Genomic DNA, 10,489 nt, shown 5'->3' with positions numbered 1-10,489 from the left:
TAGTTGTAGAAGGGGAGGGGAGACAGGTATCATATTTCCTGCCTGAGATGTATACTGAGTGGTAGTAATTGCAGTGAATCCAGCTCACTGTCTCAACAGCCACTCACCTGCACCGTCTCCTCCCCTGTCTTATAACTGGACCAGCAGTTAAACAGCTGTATAGCCTTTTCTCCCTGTCTCATTTTTCCCCTGAGCTCCATCAGCAAGAGTAGCAACAGCAGCTGGAGAAGCGGCAGCCAGAGATAGGCAGGGCTGGTTCTCGCAGCCGCGCAAATCGCCTCCTCCTCAACACACACACACACACACACACACTGCACAGACTTCCAATATCAACGCGTCTTGACATAAATCAAGGACTAAGAGAGACTAAAGAAGAGCGTTAGTCATGGACAACAGGTATTTCATCTCTGACAAATTGTTTCCCTCAGCTGCTTACTGATTTGGATGATAAAATAATCATTTGTGATAGCTAGCTTGAGTGGGAGACTGGAGGACTGGGGGGGTGGCCGCGATAGAGGAGCGGGGATGAAGTGGGAGGAGTGAGAGGTGGGGAAGGGGGAAGCCAAAGATGACTTTCAGGCTCCGAAAACCTACGTCTTTCAGCCTCCGCTGTTTTTGAGTTGCAAATGATCAGAGAAGGGTGAACTGCAGGCAGCCTGTGTTGCTGCCTGGAAGTAGATTTCCATCTTTCAGACACTAGTTCCAATGGGTCGGGTGTTCTGGAAGGGGGTGGCAGTGGAGAGGAGGATGCTGTGAGCAGAGTTCTTGAAGCTCCACTCCTCTGGGGAAGCCGAGCTGTGTGGGAGCCTTCTTACTGTGCGGGAAGCGTGTGAATTGGAAAGGATCCTGAGAGCTGGCTAGTCCCAGTTCCTCTCCGGAAAAGCAGTGGCTCTAGCTTCAGAGATGCGCCCAGCTTTCGCCTGCATCACACTGCAGTAAGTTAAACTGGACATGGTTGGCAAATTGAGTGGCTTCTGGGTATGTGGTGCGGGGGAAGGGAAGCTGAGAAGAAATGGGGAGGAAAGTTAGAGAAGCATAGCTTTGAATTCTCCGTGAAATGTTAAATCGGTTCGTCTCCCTGACTCCTGTCCTAGTTATGCTATAGTAGGGGTGCTCTGTGATTTGCAGGCGGATGCCGCTTGTGTATTAGCTATGCAGAAAGTGCCCTGTCCATTGTGATTTTAGGCAACACAGCTGGTAAATGTTTTCTAAATTTAATTCCAAGAGTGGTCTCCTCAAAGTTACCAGTGAGATAGCAGCTTGTCTTTTCAAAAGGTAATTCATAAAGAGGTCGGCTTAGACTTTCAAATGCCCTAGTTAATTGTTACAAGTTCCAGTCCAGATTTATTCCTAATCTGTGAACTAAACAAGCAAGCAAGCAAATAAAAGTCTTTGATTTACCTTATTACATTAAAATAAAATGTGAAGTAGGTCTCTAGATAACTGCTAGGCAACAGCCTAGGCCACACTGATGATATGATAAACATTCAAATACTATTTAGTGAGTGTCACATGGAGGGTTCCCTCAATTTCTTCCTGCTGTAATAATCTCCTCCACTTGCTGAACAGTTTCTTTCTTGTGATTTCAAAGTGGAGGTTTTTACATAGATGGCTCTATAGTTAGAAACCAAGCAGTATTGTGTTCACTGGCAGAAAATGAAGGCTTAAAACTTTTAAAAAACAACTTCAACTGGTTGCTCAAATTGCAGATAACCAACTCTTTTAAAAACAGGTCAGCAAGGACCAGTCCATTGTAAGGCAAATGACTGAATAAACATGAATGCAAGCAGAATACTGAAGGTCTTTTCTAGAAAAGAGATCAGAAATAATCTAAAAATGTTGGGGTACCTAACCAGGTCCTCACGCATTCACCAGATTTTTATAGTGGTTGTGGGTAGTGGGGAATCCCACAAGCAGAAAGGAGATATTACACAAAAATGTTAGACTTAGTTAGAGGATCATTGGAGAAAACACTGTATTAGTACATTTTTCTCCAATAAAAATTATTGACAAAACAGAAATTACCTAAAACAGAATGTAGGATTTTAATCTGGATACGTCCATAGGCTAGCATAAATTCCACAGGATAAGAAGGCTTCAAATTTTATGAAATAACAATTGTGAAAAGCAAAGTAATTTTAAAATAATCTGTCCTTAGAAAATAGGTAACTAAGGACTACTCTTATCCTATAATTTCAGTTTTAAATTGTGCTACTCTTTCTCTAATCCACCAAATTTCGTGTTTTTACCAAAAATAAAACATGTCAAGAATGTCATTGGAATTGTGTTGGCTAATTTTCTACTCATCATGAGGATCCCTAGGTATAAAGGCTTACTTAATATTTTTTGGCATTGTTAGAATACCCAATTTGTTATTCGTGATCCATTCCACACATATACATAGTATCCCTGGGCATAAAGTCTACATGTGACTTTGTGAATCATTGAATAAAATATAATTCAGGGAATATATTTGCTACAATAGTGCATACATGAGGGTGATTAAATTTTTTTGACACCAATGAGAAAGAAAACAAAAAAGTCTATATGAAGAATAGAAGAATATGGTTGGAAGAAATTTGCAAGCAGTTCCCTAATACTCTAGAGTAAACTATTATTAACTGAAACCTGTATATAGCTAAAGAGAAGGAAAATTAGGTTAAAAGCACTGATGAAAATTTGACAAAATTTTTTAAAATATAGAAACTTATGTAGTTGGAGTTGAGTGGTGGCAATGCCTTTGCTTCATACTTTCTTGTCCTACTGGTAAGCAAAGCTCATGTTTTGACTGAGAAGAAGATTATCAAAATCGTTTGTATAATAAAACAATTATTTAAATTGTTTTAACAATTTAAGTTAAAACCATTGGTAAGTTTTGCTGGGATAGTGTCTGAACTAGTATCTTATGACTGATGCTTTTTCTTGCACACTATTGAAAGAAGGGAGAGTTGTAGCCAGGCAAGGCAGATGAAGATAGCTGCTGATCACAAAATCTAATTCTGCCTACTAATAATGACTGTGATGTGATGGATAGGCTTGAAATGACATTTTAAGATGATCCTCTCCTGGATGCCTCTTCTAGCTGCCTTCAGGGACAGAGCTGTATTTATATATGCACAATACTGTTGCAGTATCCTCTAAAGAGTAATACCTCTAGCTGAGAAGCACTTGCCCAGAGCAAACTCCAGGAAAAATTGTGAGGAAGCCTATTCCTGTTGCCCCTCTCCCAGCGATAGCATTTTCTTTCTCTTGTAAAACACCAATGCAAATTCTGACCAAGTGACTCACGTATGGTATGTCCCAATACCACAGTCAATATCTTGGGTATTTACTATGAAGTAGGTTCAACTACTTGATAGCCCTGGATTATTTCCTCATATGCTTTGTTCATCACACAATGAATGAGTAGTGGGCGGTTATTTTGAGTGTGGCAGTTGCACATACTGGGTCAAGAGCTTTACATATGCCTTCTTATTTATGGTATAACACCTACAGGAGGAAGATGGCATTTTCTCCCCCTTAGAAAAAACTCAAACTCAGAGGGAATAAACAAATTTCTGAAAGCAACATATTTAGTGAATGCTGGGTTAGAATTAACCACTCAGTGTGTCTAACTCTAATTCTTAATTGCTTTGCTACTTAAAAAAAAAATTAAAATGGTACTCCACCAAGGATCGGGGTGGGGTTGAGCATAATATTTTGTGGATGCCGTGGGTGGGTAGTGCTTGAGTGGTCTTCCTTCTCTGATGATACCCAACCTTGGATCCACCTAAACTGAAATCCACCTGATTGACCCCAGATCCAAACTTGGCACACTCAGCATTCCAATTTCAGGCTCTGCTTTGGCTACACAAACTCTGAAAATGAACATGGGGACATTGCCAGGAAGGAAGATAATGCAGTTAATATGGGAGGAGAAAAGTTGGAAGACCTAAACACAGATGGGTATAAAAAGAAAATAAGGGAATCATATAGTGAAAGGCTGGTCCAAAAATATGTCCACATGCTTTGTCCTGAGGGACACTAAATAACAAACTCTTTGGACTGTGTGTGGGGTAGAGATCTTTAGTCACAGATAAAGTGCAGGCTCAAAACATCTCTTTAAATAGTTGTAAGGTCTTATTACAAAAATTAGATTATGCTTGTCATCAGATAATCTCCTTTACATACTTCTTTTAAAAGTGGAAAAACAATGATTCAAAGAAAAGTGGGGGAGAAAGGCCAGATGCTGACTGAAGAGGTAAAAGAGTAATTGGAAATATCACTGGTTCTTGCATAATCACTTTCTGAATACATGCCAGGAAGCAAAAGGCCATCTTTAACTGGTGAGGATAAAAACAAAATGGTTCATTTAGGTAAAATGTGAAGTGTTACAGAGACTAACATGATTACTGTCACTTGTCTTCTTATCACAGAAGACAAACACTAACAAAGAATAAAGTGAAAATGTTATGGGCGTAGAGCCAAACAATATTTTAAGATTGGTCTTTCTCAGCATGCTAAATTTAAACAGCCAAAATTCTTTTTTAAGGATTTTCTGAGTCAACAATTTGAAATGAAGGATTTGCCTTTTAACAGGGAATTTGTATTGCATTGTGAATTTGAAACACAATGTCCTCAACTCAGTTATTTTTGATTGGCAATATGCCGATCACTATAGATGCAAGGAGCACAAAAACTGTTACCTTCAAAATCAGAGAAGAAATGGACACGCTTCATAAATGCACTTGATGCTCCTGAGTTATTGTCAGATGTGTACATGGTGACAGAGCTTTGCAAATACATTCACATTGTTGGCCCTGGTTCATTCTCTTTTCATTTGTGACACTTCAGGTTAGGGTTGGGAATAGAGTTAGTTTTCAGGGTTGATTTTTGAATGTGGTGCTAAAATCAGCTGTCTCTTCTTCTTCTAGTTTAAAAATAATGATAGTAACTTTCACTGAGTGCTTACTACAAGGCATTTGCCTTTATAAATATCTTGCATATTTAATCTTGATCATACCCTTTTGGGATAATTTTATTATTATCCTCATTCCCATTTTATAAAAGAGCAAACTGAAGGACAACAGGGTTAAGTGACTTATCACAGTTACAAACTGGTAGGAATAGAGCCAGGGTTTGAACCCAGGTAGTCTAGCTCTGGGGACCACTCTTCTAACCAAAAGGCTCTAAATCCACTATTAACTACCACTGGCTTATTATAACCCTCCACAGTTCACACAATGTTGCACCTTCTTTGTCTCTGCTTATATTTGCTTCTCTGTAATTTACTTTTGGACATCCAAACCCTTCTGCCCTCTCTCCACGCTAATGTGTTTCATTTGATAAATTAAAGGACAAATTAAAGTCTTTGTCCTTTAATCTCCTACTCTAGTATCGTGACACTTTGAGGTATCTAGTTGGTTTCTGCCACGGGCCCAACAGTTTTTCTATGTGGTTCCACTGAAACTTGTGCTTGCCTTTATTATTGAATATGCCATGGAGAATTGAAATAATCTGTTTTCTGCATTGAGGAAGGGGTTCAAACTTCTTTATCTTTGAAAGTTTAGTGCTTAACACAGTGTCTAATATTGGATCTTAATAAACACTTCTTTTAATAAACTGTATTATTATAGGCTCTAATTCTATCCACTGAAGGAATAGGTAGTCCCACTTCTACAATATTTAGCCTTTGCACCCTGCCCACCAAAAACAAGAGAATTAGCTTTCAAATAAAAACTATGATGTCTGATAGCAAGTGTTTATTTTTATAAGTAGAAGTCATGATTAGCATAAAATTACTCAGAACACATTTATTACCCTCTATGGTATTACATATTTAGAATACATGGGGCAATATTTTGGAATATGACAGATAAAATATTTATTTCCAGATCACAAAATCAAAATTTTTACTGATACCTATTTTCTGGTTTTAGGTTATTAACGTATCTTCAGAGGGGGGAAAACCCAAATAGTAAAATAAGTGGCTCATCAAAGATGTTTTGCTCTTGTGGGACAATAATGTGAAGTTGTGAAAAGGTGATTTTTAATTGTTTCTTAAACTCTTATTTCCCTTGAGGAAAAACACACTGATTTTAATTCAGTCATAGCTCATAAATTGTGAATCATATCTGCAAGCAGACATTCAAGACTTCACTACCACTAGAGAAAAGTGATCGTTGATGGTGGGAAAATCAATCCAGAAACCCTGTCCTACAAATTATCAGGTTATGTGATCATTCAAATTCTATTTTTAAATGTTTTTATACATTTATTTCATTTACTATTCTAATACTGTATCTATGTGAACTGTATAACACATAGGGCTTTCCAAATACATTTTTTTTTTAAAGTACCATCTTAGGTCAAACTATTCTATTTTAGTCTTCTTTCTAATCCACATGAATCAGTTATCGAATAATCAGGGGAAGGGCAGATGGGATGAGAAGTGCATAGCTATTTAAAATGTCTTTAGAGTTCCATCAATAGAGTAATCTCAGAATGAGTTTCCCCCAGTGAGGCAGCTGGGCTGTGCTTTATAATACACAATTTTTTTTAGAATCCCAAGTTGTGTATTGTGTTTTGATTGTTCATAATGAGATGGAATTGTGAATAAGGATATGGAGAGGTCAACTCCATATATAATTTCTCAATATGAAAAGAAGCTTTGTTGAGTTTCATCATTTTCCTAGGTTTGACGATATGGGACTTGAAACTTAGTTTCTGCATTCAAACTGTCTGGATGTAAAATCCTTACTTTTTGGATGAATTTAAGGAAGTAACTTAAATTCTATGCTTTAGACTTCTCCTTGTAAAACAGTGATAATGAAAATGCAATCCATTTCATAGAATTAAATGATTTAATCATGGATGTAAGGGGCTTAAACAGAATACACATAATAAACACTAAAAAGTATTACCTATTATTTCCAACTTACTTGGAATATTGTCTCAGAGAAAAAGTATCAGTAGTAAAGAAAATGTTCTAAATAAAATCTAAATCTAAAAATGTTTCTTAGTTTTATATTAATAAAATATTCAGGCTACAAAATTTATTAAATATTATTATAAACACTTTGTAAGATTTCATTACTTACCATTGTGCCCCAAATATTCTTATTAAACTATAAAAAGTGGTAACTATTAACATACATAAGTTAACCAACACGCGTAAACTACCCAGAAGAATGGCTGGCATGCAATTAGTCCTCAGAAATTTTAACTCCCTTTCTCTTACCTAAAATGATGATGAAAGGTCTTTCATTCTTTCTCTTCTGATCTTCTTAAAACATAGTTGGCCGGGCGCGGTGGCTCAAGCCTGTAATCCCAGCACTTTGGGAGGCCGAGACGGGCGGATCACGAGGTCAGGAGATCGAGACCATCCTGGCTAACACGGTGAAACCCCGTCTCTACTAAAAATACAAAAAACTAGCCGGGCGAGGTGGCGGGCGCCTGTAGTCCCAGCTACTCCGGAGGCTGAGGCAGGAGAATGGCGTAAAACCCGGGAGGCGGAGCTTGCAGTGAGCTGAGATCCAGCCACTGCACTCCAGCCCGGACGAAAGAGCAAGACTCCGTCTCAAAAAAAAAAAAAAAAAAAAAAAACATAGTCATAGCTATCATCATTTAATATACAAAAGTATATTCTGTTTTGCTCTATATTGACTGCTCTGCTATTTGTACCTAAGCATGTTGGGGAAACATGACCTCTGATGTGAGGAAACCTATTAGTTTCTAGATCAAACTCCATTTGAATTATATGAACTGGAAAGGAGGAAGAAACAGAGATGCTATAGAAAAACATGACAAGATCCTTGACCTGAAAACAAAACTTCAGGCAGAAAAATGAGTTGGTAGTTTATTCAGTAACTTGTTTTGCTGAGACAGAAAATATAAGGAAATGTTTCTTGTTTGGCTCTTAACCAAGGAATCTGTTTGTTGGTTCCTTAATGAAAAGAAATAAGAGCTGGGGAATTCTCACTTGTCTTGCCTTTCCTAGTGTGTATGATGGAGATTGTCAGTAATATTCAGCTAGTTCTGGGAAGTCTAAGATTCATATAGAGATATGAAAACTATCCCGTAGGAGACAGAAGTACTTACTTATACCACAGCCCTGTATCCTATTCATCCTTCAGTCATTGATGGGCTACTCTGTCAAGCATTCTGCCAGGGTTGGTGAAAGAAGAGGAATGGGTGGAAAAGTTCCTACAGTACTAAAGAGTTACACTTTGGTGGAAGACAGATGTGAACAGACCTAAACAAGGAAACAAGTGCATAATTTGTTGTGGTGATAGTGCTGTGAAAGGAACAAAGAGCTGTTGAGATGAGCAAAAGATCCTATTTACACAATAGGAATAATATAATTAATAGGAGAACAAGCTGGTTTCAGGAGGCATAAGGACCACTCCTGCCCCACCTGCAAACCCCCATTATGCTTTGTTTTCATTGTAGACCTCGTCTGTCTTGTGGACAGTGAGTATAAGAGGTGACAGTGAGTAGAAGAGGCTTAAACACCTGAAGTAATTTTTAAGACCAAAACAGATGAACTCATAGTGAATCAGAATTTTAGAATTATTAAACAAAACATTCTCATTCTGTCAAAAACATAACTCCCACATTGCTTTTCCTGTTACCTGTGTATTATAGGATTATTCAGCTTTGGACAGCTTTTAAAGATTAGAAAAATGCAAGTATTTAATGTTGCTTAGTAACTTCTCTTGCCTGTCATTTTGGGCTACACATAAACAACTTGTAACTTCCCCACACTTGTCCCAAATAGAAAAAGAGCACAACAAGCTGATGAGTCATTTTGCTATCATGTTGTTCTTAATGAGAATTCTGATTACTAGGAGGGGTGCTCTATTGTTATATAATGTTGTTTGTCATGATATATATTAAAAGTTTCTGTTTGGCAAATAGAGATTTCTTCTTTGTTACACATTAAAGATAACGTAGCATAAAAGCCATTTAGGGGAAGACTGTCGTTTTACGTTCTGATTTTGAATGTACTCTATCCAAACTACTAGACAACATGTTCTGAAAGTAAAGTGATAAGGTTTTTGAGCTTGAAGTGGAAATTTGTTTTAAAGCTATTAATGCTTTTTTTGTTCAAGCTACCTGCATAACTGCATGGTGGTACATTTGGTGCTTAGGCAACTATATTAGCAAAAAGATAATATCAAAAGTGAAAGAGCACTTTCAGTAAACAAAACAAAACAATGACTTGACTGTGGCTGTAATTATATTGCTATTCTTTATGGCTAGGCAATGTCCTGAATTAGTGACTTCGTAGACAACAAAACACAAAAAGAATATGTTAGATTTGATGTATTTGTCAATACATAGCAGTGCCATGTTGATAAAAAATTTTTCTCCACTAAGAAGTTTCAAAGTTATATTAAAGAAATTAGAGCCTGTATCTTATCATCATGGAGCATCTGGATCAAAGAGAAGGTGCCATCCTCTCTGGTTCTTTAATATGTGTTTTGCTGATCCTCATGAGTTAAAATTCAAACTATGTTAAGAGATAAAGAAACACTGTTTGAGGAATGCTAATACATATGTTAAAAGAGGAAAAGAGAAAGACATCTTCCGTATTTAAATATTAAATAAAGTTGAACAGTTTTTTATTTTAAGAACTTCTTACAGTCCTTCACATGTGAATCAGCATCTCTAAAACAGAATTTAGTACAAACTTCCCTGGCCTTATTTAACCACAGAATCCATCCTTCTGGGAGCATCTATTAATATATATTTGAAAACCCTGGAGCACATTTTAGGAAGTACTGGTCTACTGGCATTTAAATGTTCACTTAAAATTTTTGAGCACCTACCAGACATCAGAGTAGTAGATTCTGGAAGAAAATTATGAATAGAACCTGATTTTGACATTATGGAGATCCTATACTGGGAGTTGGAGGAAGACACATGTATAAATTATAATACCATGGGCTATGTGCAGTTGTAGAAGTAGGCGCATGTTGCTATAGGAGATGGGGAGAACAAGAGACTCAGGAATTAATCACAGATAATTTAGAATTTGAGTTAGATCTTGAAGGAAGAATAGAAATTTACTCAAGAAGGGAAAGTAAAAGCAATTCCTAAGATATATCTAGCAATCATTATTCTTTTATCCTCTTATAAAAACTGGTATTTCTTTCATTTATTCAAGCATAATTCTAGATTGAACAGTTGGCTATGCGATTAAAGAGATAACGGCAACGAACTAGGAAAGAGATATAAAAATTTGGTGGTATAGATGGGGAATAAAGTCTTGGCATTGCTACAAATCCCTGGGAAGAGAACATAGAATGAAAAAGGAGGTAATTTTAGGAACAAATCTTGATATATCCTAATACTTTTAAAGTGCATTGGAATAGATGAGTTTGCAAAGAATGAAAATGAATTGTCATGGAGGAGGAAAACAACAACAGAAACCTGGCACATTCTAAAGACCAGGAAAAAAACGTCTTATAAGAATGACAAAGTAATCATCACTGTTGGATGTTGC

The 10,489-nt window shown here is 37.0% G+C and overlaps 1 protein-coding gene across 1 annotated transcript in view; it reads left to right on the top strand.

Moving 5' to 3' along the window:
* Nucleotides 1-684: 684 nt before the first annotated feature.
* The window catches only part of DGKB (diacylglycerol kinase beta), a 774,912-nt gene continuing 765,107 nt past the window's right edge, over nt 685-10,489 (top strand). Inside the window, exon 1 of the mRNA XM_033193061.1 lies at nt 685-935. The gene's annotated coding sequence lies outside the window, so the exon portion shown is untranslated. The remainder of the gene's footprint in view (nt 936-10,489) is intronic.

This window comes from Trachypithecus francoisi, unplaced genomic scaffold, assembly GCF_009764315.1.
Source record: "Trachypithecus francoisi isolate TF-2019V2 unplaced genomic scaffold, Tfra_2.0 Lachesis_group4, whole genome shotgun sequence".
Taxonomy (NCBI): Eukaryota; Metazoa; Chordata; class Mammalia; order Primates; family Cercopithecidae; genus Trachypithecus; species Trachypithecus francoisi.
Note: the sequence above shows the minus strand (reverse complement) of the source record. Positions and strands in the feature narration are given on the sequence as shown.